Here is a 13,600-nt window from a genome sequence, read left to right on the forward strand (position 1 = left end):
TTTAATTACCATGTGGTTCAGTTGAATTAATTATAATAAATTAATATTCTTGTACAATTTTTATTAGGTTTGAGATTATTATAATTAATTTCTGCCATTTTATCAATAATATAATTTCATGCTATGACCTATTTAGTTACAATAAGACCTGACGCATAATACAATTTCTTAAATAATAAATAATTTCAACAATAATACATACATTTATTTTTTTATTTGAAATTCTTGATCCTTTATTGATAGTTTTATAATTTTTAGAGATGATATTTTACCTTGCATGAAAACCGGCATGATATTTGACAATGCTTTGAATCAGTCAGCTGCGTTCGAACTGTTTTTAAAAACATCTGATCGATAGTAACCAAAGTGTAACCTCAAAATCATGAGCAATTCATAAATAATTTGTGCTTATTTGCAAAATAATTATCCTATTATTGAATAATATAATTTCTCGCTTGATAAAATATAATTGATTATTTTGAACGAGAATGAACAGTTTATATTACATCAATAAACCTGTATCAGCTACCGTCTATAGAAGGCATTAACAAGACGGAGGATCGGCAACGTTTTTCTCCTGTCTTTCTCCACTGCCATTATAACGTGGACCTCAATATAGTGAGGAGTCAAGGTAGCGGTAATATATTTCCTCAATCCATTAGAATTAAACTGTTTTGAATTTTTCTTTATTTTGTCTTGACCCAAAAAATTTGTACTAGAATAAATTTTGATGAGTTTAACACGAAAACACTTTTCAAAAACACATAGAAACAGAATGAGCAACCTAAAAAATCAAATTGATGTTGTATAACAAAGTAAATAATAAAAAGTAAATTGATAAAAGGTAAATGATAAAAGTAATCGATAAAAAGTAAATTGATCAAGGTTACTTCAACACTAGAAAGTCTCATCATCAGAAGCCTAGTTAACTAGTTAAAAGATAATTAAAAGACAACCGAGTAAATAAACTGGTTTCCGTTTTAAAAACAGGTTGAACTACTTATTAACTTACAACGCTTTTAAAATCTACACTATCGTGTCATTCATGAATATTCATCCATTCATAATAGCTTTTTGAAGATTACCTACTACACCGTAATTATTTACGCTATTTGTAGTTCATTTTAGGAGGTTAGAAGAGTTGATTACGTTGTTCTTATCTATAATTTTATCTGTAACTGTACAAATCAGATACAATGTTTCAAAACTATTTCTAATATGTGAATATTTCCTATTTAGTGATATTAATGTGAAAAATCTCTCCTATGTTTGGTTTTGAAGCATCTAAATTTAGAAATCACTTTGTGAAAATAATTAAGAACTGAAAATTTTGTGAAGTGAACAACTACAAGACTCAGACCCGGTTGCACAACAGCTGGTGAAATTTTAACTGTGATTAATTTCACGAGAACTAATCATAGAAGGCGTTTTTGAAAAGACGACTTCTCTAATTGGTTCTCGTGGAATTAATCACGGTTAAAATTTAACCGGCTGTTGTGCAATCGGCACTTAACCTATTTCGTCTATGTGTAACCTTATCTAAATTTGGAAGAAGAATAGCACAAGATTACCAAATGTTTTCTCTCCCTATCATTTTTGAAGATGTACTAGTTGTATAAATCAATAAAGAATAATGTTTGTTTTACATAACGAACGAGGGACTTATCTGATAGGCTGTCCATAGACAGGGGAAGTATAGGCGGTAAGTTAGTGGCCGTCAGTATTTCACATTAGATTCAATTCTTCATCTTCCTTGTAAAAAAAAACTTTATAATCTGCGCTGAAAGAATGGCATATTGTCCTGGTGAGAGTGTTTCAAACCGAATTTTTGTTAACTCAAGCAGATTACTGTCGACTACTGTCTATTATTACTGTTTCCTTGGGGTGAGAGTGTAAGAACGGCACAGTATTGATTGATTGAGTACTTTATTTATGTAGATTACAATACTGGTTTATACACTTATATACAATAGCTTACAATAGAGCAAAATTATAAATGATTTTACATAATATAGACTAAGAAAATAATTATTGAACTGTATATTATATGAAAAAGCAATTTGTAATATAATAATTATAGATAATTATATTGTTATGCATCTACATAAATTGGCGGAGCTTTGGACATATCAATGCCCATTCTTCGGAAAGAATATTAAAAAATATCCTCCCCACTACCTAACTCTCTACCAGTATGAGAGACTACCAGCGTCACATAGCTTCACGAAAAACAACTACTTACTTCCAGCTTGAGTCAAAAGTGAAATTTGGAACATAAACGCCCTGTACCATGGGGTATCTTCTCATAAAATATGCTATCTTTTCTCGTGTTTCGGATGGACACGTTAAGCCGTCGGTCTAGGCTGCCTAAAAAGCAGTCGTTAGGTCATGTCAGAGGCCCTGAAATTGCGATCTAAAAACTCTGACACCAGACCTGAGATAGCCAGGTCACTCGATATCATTATTATTTTCTATGGTATCACCACAATATGATACAGTATCACCACAATATGATACAGTATCACCACATATGATACAGTATCAACACAATATGATACAGTATCATCTCAACTTGATGCACAACACCATCGGATATCTTCTAATGCTATAGAGCTTCTATCTAAGTTACTCGCATAAAGGAAACATTAATTTATATAACTGCTTTTTCTCCGATAAAACCTTGAATGGAGAAGACTGGAATGAACTTTTTATGAGACTGGTTTGAGGGTAAGTTCAGAAAGTTACCCTCATAATAAGTTATAAGTTATTTAAGCAGCTGTTCATTAGTTCGCTTGTTATCTTGTTTTATTATTTGTGTGGCGTTTTTCAACGACATTTGGCGCTTCACTACGTTACCACAATATGATACAGTATCACCACATATGATACAGTATCAACACAATATGATACAGTATCATCTCAATTTGATACACAACACCATCGGATATCTTCTAATGCTATAGAGCTTCTATCTAAGTTACTCGCATAAAGGAAACATTAATTTATATAAATGCTTTTTCTCCGATAAAACCTTGAATGGAGAAGACTGGAATGAACTTTTTATGAGACTGGTTTGAGGGTAAGTTCAGTAAGTTACCCTCATAATAAGTTATAAGTTATTTAAGCAGCTGTTCATTAGTTCGCTTGTTATCTTGTTTTATTATTTGTGTGGCGTTTTTCAACGACATTTGGCGCTTCACTACGTTCCACTCCAGCTATGCGAACATCTGCTCGGCAGAAATTCAAATTATCTGTGGAGAAAAAGAGAAGAGCAAACTGTGGTAGAGTGGGATAAGGAAGAGGATGAAAGAGGTTGAATGACGTTGTGTGGAGAAGAGAGAGGAGGAATTGAAGAAGAAGTAGTAGTACAAGAAGCAGAAGAAGAGAAGAAGAAGAAGAGGAAGAAAAGTGAATCAAAAGAGAGACCTCTAACCGAGATGTATGTTGTAGAATGGTGGAGGATATACTGTGCAATGTACTCGTATGTCTGGCATTGTGACCTTGCTGCTTTTTGCTTGATTTATTGAACTGATAAAAAACAGACATTTTATACAAAACCTACACAGTTACTCTCTGTGCGAAAAAACTGTCATAACAGATGTCCACGTTATAATGGCTTTATTTGATTAACATTGATGTTGCTATCCTTGTCTATCATCCTTGTATTATCCTCGTATCATCTTCCTATCAACTTTGTATCATCCATGGATCATCTTTGTATCACCTTTGTATAGCGAGGTTCACGTTATAATGGCTGTATTCGATTAAGGCTGTGCAAAGGTTAAAAATAAACTCTCTACTCGTGATACTTTTCAAAGTTTTTCGATTTGTATATCATCAAGCTATTAAAATGGAAAAGTTTTCTCAGAGAAAGATTCTTTCCCCAATCATTACTTTTTGAGATTAGAGCGCCTGAAGTTTGAATTTTTGGGACAGAACATTTCAAATTCGGTAAGATATAAATCCATGAGATTTAAAGGATGGATTCTTCATGTTATTGTTGATCTAGTAAAAGAAATATTTTCTGAAAATATCAATTTTTGAAAGTTATTTCTACACTTGATATACTTGATACACAACACAATGGGATATCTCTTATGCTATATTTTCTCTATGGTATCACCATTAATGATACAGTATTAGCACACACGATACAGTATCAACACGCATTATACATTATCAAAAAAATATGATACAGTATTATCTCAACTTGATACACAACACCATGGGATATCTTTCTCATCTTTCCTCCATTTATTTATTTAGCGTATGGCAGATACACAACAAATATATAGCTAATGAGCCTCAAATGCCTGGATGGATATACACTGTATATTTCCAAATTCTTTGAGATGTTGTGTAGTTTTCGGTCAGGAGAACATAAGATTGTCTGACCGCCATCATTTGCTAGTCCATTTAGTGTTACCCAATGTGCACCATGGAGGCGAACTAGCGTTACACTCATAATTAAGTTGAAAATCTGATTGCTGGAACAGTTTTGAGGTTAAAGAAGGTTGAAACTCAATTCTCAATTTTCACAGAAAAAACATTTTCAAAATTATCTTCATCATTACCAATGTCCAAAATTGCAATTTATCACCTAAAAACAATCCAAATATAGAATTTCTGTTTGAAATTTTCTCCATTGTTAGGCTTACACACGATCAAAGAAACAGTCAGTAACCGATATTTCCCCGTTTCAGTGTGACCGCATTTCTTTGTCTTCGTTCGTGCGTGTCCGTGTCCTAGCCCAAAAGGACAGTTCTTTCAGAAGAATAGTGACTATTTCAGATAGCTTCCTTGTTCTGACATGGAAGAATTATTTCGAATGATTCCTCTGTGGTTCTGGTCGAAGGCAGGTGCTTTACACATCAATGGGAAGAGTGAGAGGAGAATATGTTCCCAATCAATGGGCAGAGAGAGAGGAGAATATGTTCTCACAGATTCAAGAATGTGTTCCCTGTTCTCAGAGATCCTCAGGTGTTCAAGACTGAATCAATTTGTCCTCTAAGAAAGCATGGAACTGAACTATTCAGTTGAACTATACTTGAAATCTGTTAGACTGTGTAAATCAGTTAGTTCTACCATGGAGAAAAGATAGCATAAGAAGATATCCCATGGTGTTTTGTATCAAGTTGAGATGATACTTTATTGACTCATACAATGAATGCATCATCAAAATGATAGATATTGATTGATTGATTGATTGAGTACTTTATTTATGTAGATTACAATATATACTGGCTTATACACTTGTATACAATAGCTTACAATACAGCAAAATTATAGATGAATTTACATAATAGAGACTAAGAAAATAATTATTGAACTGTATATGATATGAAAAAGCAATTTGTGATATAATAACTATAGATAATAATTATATTGTTATGCATCTACATAAATTGGCGGAGCTTTGGACATATCAATGTCCATTCTTGGGAAATAATATTAAAAATATCCTCCCCACTAACTCTCTACCAAAACGTTAATTTAATTAATTAAACTAAGGTAGGGAGAGAAACAAAAGGCAAACTTGAGCTATTCCTCTCCCAAATTTAAATAAGGTTACACATAGTCCGAAATAGGTAAAGTCTTGTAGTTGTTCACTTCACAAAATTTTCTGTCCTTAATTATTTCCACAAAGTAGATTTTTAAATTTAGATGCTTCAAAACCAATCATAGAAGGAATATTTCACATTATTATCACTAAAATAGGAAATAATCACATTATTATGAAATAATTTTATAATACTGTATCATGTGTGGTGATACTTTATCATTCATGGTGATACCTTAGAGAAAAGATGGCAAAAGAAGATATTCCATGGTGTTGTGTATTAAGTTGGGATGATACTGTATCATATTGTGTTGGTACTGTAGCATGCGAGTTGATACTGTATCATGTGTGGTGATACTTTATCATTCATGGTGATACCTTAGAGAAAAGATGGCAAAAGAAGATATTCCATGGTGCTGTGTATTAAGTTGAGATGATACTGTATCATATTGTGTTGATACTTTATCACGTGTGGTGATACTGTATCATTTTGTGGTGATACTGTATCATTCATGGTGATACCATACAGAAAAGAAAATAGTATACGAAGATATCCATGGTATAGTTTGTTTATGTTCCAAATTTTAAGCCGATTTTTTGTTAACTCAAGCCGATTACTGTTGGCTACTGTCTATCATTACTGTTTTGTTGAGGTAAGAGTGTAAGAACGGCACAGTATAGAGACTACCAACGTCATAATTATGGCGTCACGAATAATATGAACCCGGACTGTCAGCTTGAGTTGACATTGAAATTAATTTGTGACATAAACGTCTTATAAAATGGGATATCTTCCTATGCTATATTTTCTCTAGACTATGATGAATCACATTGTTCTACACATCAAAACTTTTACACACACACTTTTGGATGAATTCAAAGAAGAAGAAGAAGAAGAAGAAGAAGAGAAGAAGAAGAAGAAGAAGAAGAAGAAGAAGAAGAAGAAGAAGAAGAAGAAGGAAGAGAAGAAAAAACGTTGTCTTTGTTATTTATCTATGCATCTAAGTTACGTACAGAATTCCGCTCTGCTCCGCAACCAAACGGCACTCCAGCAAAGCGATTGATGATCGACCGGGGAGCAACAGTGGTTCGACCGGGGAACGCTAGAAGATCTAACATCTTCCGTAACGTTCATGATGGGTGCGTGGGCGGAGCGACTGTGGTTCGATGGAGGAACGAGGGCGGTACGAGGGCGGAGCGTGCTCGGTGCGGTTTGGAAGCGCGTATATGTGTACGCAGCTTAAGGTGCGTACAGATATACGCTCCGCGAACATGAGCGATTCACTTTTAATCAGCTGATTATATCTGTATTTTACAGAAACGGTAAGATACAGTTATAAAAAGCTTGGCATCAGCTGATTAAAAGTGAATTGCTCATGTTCGCGGCGCGTGAATCTGTACGCACCTTAATAAAGGTCATATTCAAGAATTTCGATGCACTTTCATGAATAGAACTTTTGTATTATGTGTTATTATATTTTGTTGGTACAATAATTTGACTTCTTCTAAGAAACTTCTGTCTTCCATCCAGACTGTCATGCTTCTCCCTAGGAACAGCTGATCAGTTCCTTGAATCAGATAAAACTCAACTCAACCTGAAGATTGTTAAAAATTCTCGAAACTTAACTAATAGATTGTTTTATGCTATGACCAGAGATCAAATGCTACTTTCTTTCAAGTATTCTTTCCACTATCCTAAAACTGAAGGATTAGTTTTAATGAACAGTTTTAACAGTAGTTTTAGTAGTTTCCGTGAACTTTTAAGTGCCACTTACATATCTCTAACACTCATTTCAAGGGCTGTTTCCACCCTTACAACTTGTAAACCTCCCCAAACTAGACCTAAAACTGTAAAAAAATAATATAAAAAACCGTTTGTAGCATTATACCGGATAAAGAGATCACTGAACCTAATTTTTTTTCTCTTTTTTGTTGCAGGTATAGTAACCCTAAACACGTTCCTTGGTTTCCGGGTGTGACCGCGCATGCGCGTGGGTGAGTCACAACATACATATAGACTAGTGTGAGGTCCACGTTATAATATTAGTGGAGTAAGACAGGAGAACAGTGTGTTACTGATTCTCTGTCTTGCCACTGCCTTCTATAGAGGATAGCTGATAGGGATATATCTGATGAACTGCATTAACTGTTCATTCTTGTTAAAAATAATCATATTTTATTCGCCACGGAAATATATTCTCAATGATTTGATAATAAATTTCCATAATTGAGACTAAATACAATGATTTTATGATGAATTCTCACAATTTTAATTGTATATTTTGTTAATTGACCGAGTGAAGTGAGGTCCAAGATTCAAGTTTACTGTTTGGCATTTCTCTTAATGTTTAAATGTTTATATGTTGCGCATTAACAGCAAAACGCAGCTATAGATTTCCATGAAATTTGACAGGTAGCTTTTCCTTTTTGAATTTCGCTTCTACGTATACATACGGTTTTTCGAAATTTTGAATTTTAAGGATAATACAAAAGGAAAAGGGGTCTCCTTTGAACGCCAATATTACCGTAGAAATCAGACTTTAGAATTATTCATCATGAATCAGCTGTCTAGTGCACTATAATACTACCTGTTGAAAAACATCGAACATCTTGAAAATGTATCTTTCCATCGACGTTAGTAGACAGTTGACTATAAAGGTGCGTACAGATTCACGCGCCGCGAACATTAGCAATTCACTTTTAATCAGCTGATTATACTTGTATTTTTAAAGAAACGGTAAGATACAGTTATAAAAAGCTTGGTCTCAGCTGATTAAAAGTGAATTGCTCATGTTCGCGGCGCGTAAATCTGTACGCACCTTAATACTACCCGTTCAAAAACATCGAACATCTTGAGAATGTATCTTTCAACGTTGTAGACTGTTGCAGCCAGACCTGATAACAGCGCTCACACTCACATTCCGGGACGGCACGTCACGGTACGATAGGACAGAAAGCTTTATATTTATTTAGGGTTTTTCTAGACATTTTAAATTGATAAATTATTTATTAATTTTTGAGAAAACATAACAACAGGTCAATGTAACTTACTGAGCGCGAGGTCTACTGCTCACAGAACTACTAGTTAATTATATTACTACATTGTTGAAGAACGATCTGGCAACGTAGTGGAGCTATCAGACGATACTGGTATATTTTATGTCTTAACTGTCCATTCTAGTTGAGAAGAATCAATTAATATTATGTTTTATACTTCAAGAAAATATAATGAAACTAAGCGTCACATTGTCTGATATGATATTCTCTGAATTGATAATAGGCCTACACTGTTGACAATTTTCCTTATCTTGAAGCAATGAATGATCATAGTGTAATTCTGATTTTACATTAGTTTTGTCAATTTCCTATAGTAATTGTTTATCCAATGAATATTAGTAAGATATTATTTATGCCTACAGTAATAACAGGAATTATCGTAGGTACTTTTTACTTTCCTTGCCCTATTACCATAGGTAAGGAAAGTAGGCTATTGCTTTCCGAAAAAATTAAGGTACCCCAATTTCTTATTTTCTATACGTTTCAAGGTCCCCTGGTCCTGGTTTTTGGGTATTGGTCTGTATGTGTGTGTGTATGAGTATATGTGCGTCTGTCTGTGTACTCGATATCTCATCTCCCAATTAACGGAATGACTTGAAATTTGGAACTCTAGGTCCTTACAATATAAGGGTCCGACACGAACAATTTCGATCAAATGCAATTCAAGATGGCGGCTAAAGTGGCAAAAATGTTGTCAAAAACAGGATTTTTCGCGATTTTTTCAAAAACGGCTCCAACGATTTTGATCAAATTTATACATAGAATAGCCATTGATAAGCTCTATCAACTGCCACGAGTCCCATATCTTTAAAAATTCCATGGGCTCCGACCCATCTATGCAAAGTTTGATTTTAGATTCTTAATTATCAGGCTTCAGATACAATCTAAAAAAAAAATCAAGTGGAAAAGATTCAGCATAAAAATCTCTACAATTAATGTTCAGTAAAATTTTCACCTAAAATTGAAAATAAGCTCGAAATTCGAGAAAATGTGATTATTCAATTTGCAAACTGTTGGCAACTGTTGATTCTATTAAATCATTACTATGAAGAGATAGCAGACCTCATGTGTCTCCAGCGTTATAGTCCTGTCACCAGCTGGCTCAGATCTTGGAATAGTAGACTTGAGATGCGCGTGAACACTAGCGTCAGGTGATCAATTTTCATAACGGCAAGGAAAGTTGTGTGAGTGCGCCACACCAGATTTTTTAATGATAATCTCTAATAATTAGTGAGATAATATACAGAGTGAGTCATATGTATGAGAACCCTTCAAGAAGTTGGAGACTGTTGTAGATATAATACTGTAACTTTCAGGATAAGTTATTGGTCGAATACTCCACCTTTTGACGTACAACTGAATTTCAACCCCTCATAAGGGGCTGACTTAGGGGTTGTTACTCGAATATTTTAAATGTAAGCAATGGGTGTGGTACATCATTTCGAAGGTATTTTCAAAACAGAAAAGATGACATCGATAAAATTGTTCTGTGATACTTGTAAACAAAATGGCGGCTGATTGAAGTTTTTTTGTGTATGGCATAAATTATTTCATCCCATAAGTTATACCATAGAGAACAATAGCGTAAGTAGATATCCCATGGTATAGGGAATTTATGTCGCAGCTTTTACTGTTATCTCAAGCCGATTATTGTTGATTATTGTCAATTTTTACTGTTTTGTTGGGGTGAGAGTGTATGAACGGCACAATTTGAGAGACTACCAGCGTGACACAGCTTCATAGGAAAGAAGTACGTGAACTATCGGCTTGGGACAACAGTAAAAGTTGCGACATAATTTCCCTATACCATGGGATATCTACTTATGCTATTGTTTCTCTATGGTTATACAGAGTGAGACAAATGTTGTAACTCAAATATTTCAATTGTAAATATTTCAATTGTAATCTCCAGATAATCTCTAATAATTAGTGAGATAATATACAGAGTGAGTCATATGTATGGGAACCCCTCAATAAGTTGGAGACTGTTGTAGATATAATACTGTAACTTTCAGGATAAGTTATTGGTCGAATACTCCATGTTTTGACGTACAACTGAATTTCAACCCCTCATAAGGGGCTGACTTAGGGGTTGTAACTCGAATATTCTAAATCTAAACAACCATTGTGTGGTACATCATTTTAAAGGCCTTTTCGAAACAAGAAAGATTACATCAATAAAAATGTTCTACGATACTTGTATTCAAAATAGCTAATTGAAGTTAAATAAAATGAATAATAAATAAATGTTCATTTCCCCCCAAAAAACTAAAACTACAACATCAATTACACGAAATAATAGATAAATTACAATTACATACAATAGTTAGTTACAAAAAATTCGTATAATGTGTCCTCTACTTGTTTAGAGTTTTCTGTGTGGAAATGGACCTACTCCACTATGGCGTACCATATTCTAGAGTAGGTTTGGTTTTTAGTTACAAGTAAAAACTAAAACTCCAATCAGAATAAAAAAGTAGAATAAAATGTCAGTTCCTTGACTCCGGTAAGCATAAAAAAGTAATGAATGATGAACATAAAAACTTGAAAAATGATGATAAATCATAAACTCTGTAGTTTACATAAATGTACCATATTCTAGAGTAGGTTTTGTTTTTAGTTACAAGTAAAAACTAAAACTCCAATCAAAATAAAAAAGTAGAATAAAATGTCAGTTCCTTGACTCCTGTAAGCATAAAAAAGTAATGAATGATGAACATAAAAACTTGAAAAATAATGATAAATCATAAACTCTGTACTTTACATAAATGTACCATATTCTAGAGCAGGTTTTGTTTTTAGTTACAAGTAAAAACTAAAACTCCAATCAAAATAAAAAAGTAGAATAAAAAGTCAGTTCCTTGACTCCTGTAAGCATGAAAAAGTAATGAATGATGAACATAAAAACTTGAAAAATGATCATAAATCATAAAGTCTGTAGTTACAGAGTAACCTACGACATACATGATGTATGCTTACCAACACCCCGTTCAAATACCACAGAATAGAGATATAGCCTTCTTAAACTCAAAATCTTCTACCTTATTCCATCCACATACCTCAAAATGAAGATAAAACTTTTTTAAACTTGAAATCTTTTACCTTTTTGTGTTGGTACTGGTCCAAGCTGTTATCTAGCTACTTATTTATTTAAACTAAGGAGGTGTAGAAAATCCTTTCTTGTTTGGGAAACCAGCAGGTCATGTTTATAGTAGGTCTTGTCTGTCGTTTATAGTAGGACCATGAAGGACTATAAATCTGGTAGTCTGTACCACTCTTTTTGGTTACTAATTAAATGACTGAGATAAGAACACTATCAGTATAGTCATAGAATGAAACAAAAAACGTATACGTTTTCTCTGGTATAGTATGCTGTAGGCCTACTAAATACTATAATATACTTGTGGTATGTGTACTTGGATGGTTTTAAACAAAAAATGGAGAAAACTGTACATTCTCTACCATCCACCTACTTCTCTCTCGCTCGCAGATACTCTCCTCGTTCCACTCCTTTTCATCTCTCTCCTCTCTCCCTTCTTTCTTTTATTTATTCCCTCTCTCCGTTTGGTAGAGAGTTAGTGGGGAGGATATTTTTAATATTCTTTCCGAAGAATGGACATTGATATGTCTAAAGCTCCGCCAATTATGTAGATGCATAACAATATGATTATTATCTATAGTATTATATTACAAATTGCTTTTTCATATCATATACAGTTCACTAATTATTTTCTTAGTCTATATATGTAGATTCATCTATAATTTTGCTGTATTGTAAGCTATTGTATATAAGTTTATGAGCCAGTATTATATTGTAATCTACATAAATAAAGTACTCAATCAATCAATCAATCAATCTCGCAGATACTCTCCTCGTTTTACTCCTTTTCATCTCTCTCCTCTCTCCCTTCTTCCTTTTCTTTATTCCCTCTCTCCCTTATTTCTTTTCTACCTTTTAGATTATCTCCTTCTTCTACTTTTTCTCCTCCTCATGTTATTCTTCTTCTAGTTTTCTTCAGCTGCTTCTTTGAATCATCTTTTTCACTTCTCCTTCTCTGTGACTATTACTCTTCTACACCTTCTTCTACACGAATCCTTCCAATTCTTATTCTATTCTTCTCTCCACTTCCTTTTCTTCTTTCCTTCTCTCCATCTGTTCCTTACTCCCTTCCAAAGTTTTCTCCTCCGAACAGCTTCTCCCTCATCCTTCTTCTTCTTATTGGCTTTCCATCATTTTCTCTTTCTTCTCTCCTCATCTGACGTATCATTTTTCCCTTCTACCTCTTGTTCTTGTTGTTGTTGTTGTTCTTCTTGTTGTTCTTGTTCTTCTTCTTTTCTTCTTCTTCTTCTTCTTCTTCTTCTTCTTCTTCTTCTTCTTCTTCTTCTCCTTCTTCTTCTTGTTCTTCTTCTTGTTCTTCTTCTTGTTCTTCTTCTTGTTCTTCTTCTTGTTCTTCTCTCTCTCCTTTTTCTTTTCTTCTCTTTTCTTCTTCTTCTTCTTTTCTCTTTTCTCCTTCTTTCTTTCTTTTCTCTTCTCCTTCTTCTTTTCTTCTCTTTCTTCTGCTTCTTCTTCTTCTTCTTCTTCTTCTCTTCTTCTTCTTCTTCTTCTTCTTCTTCTTCTTCTTCTCTTCTTCTTCTTCTTCTTCTTCTTCTTCTTCTTTTCTTCTTCTTCTTCTGCTTATTCTCCTGTTTTCTTCGCCTCATGTCTTCCACCCCTTCTACTTGTTCCTCCACTTCTTCTCCGTTCCCCTAAGTTTGCATTCTACCTTCCCACAATTCGTTGCAAAGAGGAGTGAACAAACTCCAATAAAGATGACGAAAAAAAAAGTAATGAGAAAAGAGAGTGAGATTGATTTATTGATTGAGTACTTTATTTATGTAGATTACAATATATACTGTCTTATACATTTATATACACTAGCTTACAATACAGCATAATTATAGATAAATTGACATAATATAAGACTAAGAAAATAATTATTGAAC

At 33.7% G+C, this 13,600-nt stretch overlaps 1 protein-coding gene and 1 long non-coding RNA gene across 4 annotated transcripts in view; both read left to right on the forward strand.

Annotated features, from left to right (window-relative positions):
- Positions 1 to 7,896, forward strand: part of LOC120350160 — a 53,157-nt gene extending 45,261 nt beyond the window's left edge. Inside the window, exon 3 of the long non-coding RNA XR_005570662.1 lies at positions 7,499 to 7,896. This is a non-coding gene — a long non-coding RNA (uncharacterized LOC120350160). The remainder of the gene's footprint in view (positions 1 to 7,498) is intronic.
- The window catches only part of LOC111048683 (opioid-binding protein/cell adhesion molecule homolog), a 210,080-nt gene that overhangs the window by 147,144 nt on the left and 49,336 nt on the right, over positions 1 to 13,600 (forward strand). The gene's annotated exons all lie outside the window — the stretch shown is intronic.

The sequence above is a fragment of the Nilaparvata lugens genome, chromosome 3, assembly GCF_014356525.2.
Source record: "Nilaparvata lugens isolate BPH chromosome 3, ASM1435652v1, whole genome shotgun sequence".
Classification (NCBI taxonomy): domain Eukaryota; kingdom Metazoa; phylum Arthropoda; class Insecta; order Hemiptera; family Delphacidae; genus Nilaparvata; species Nilaparvata lugens.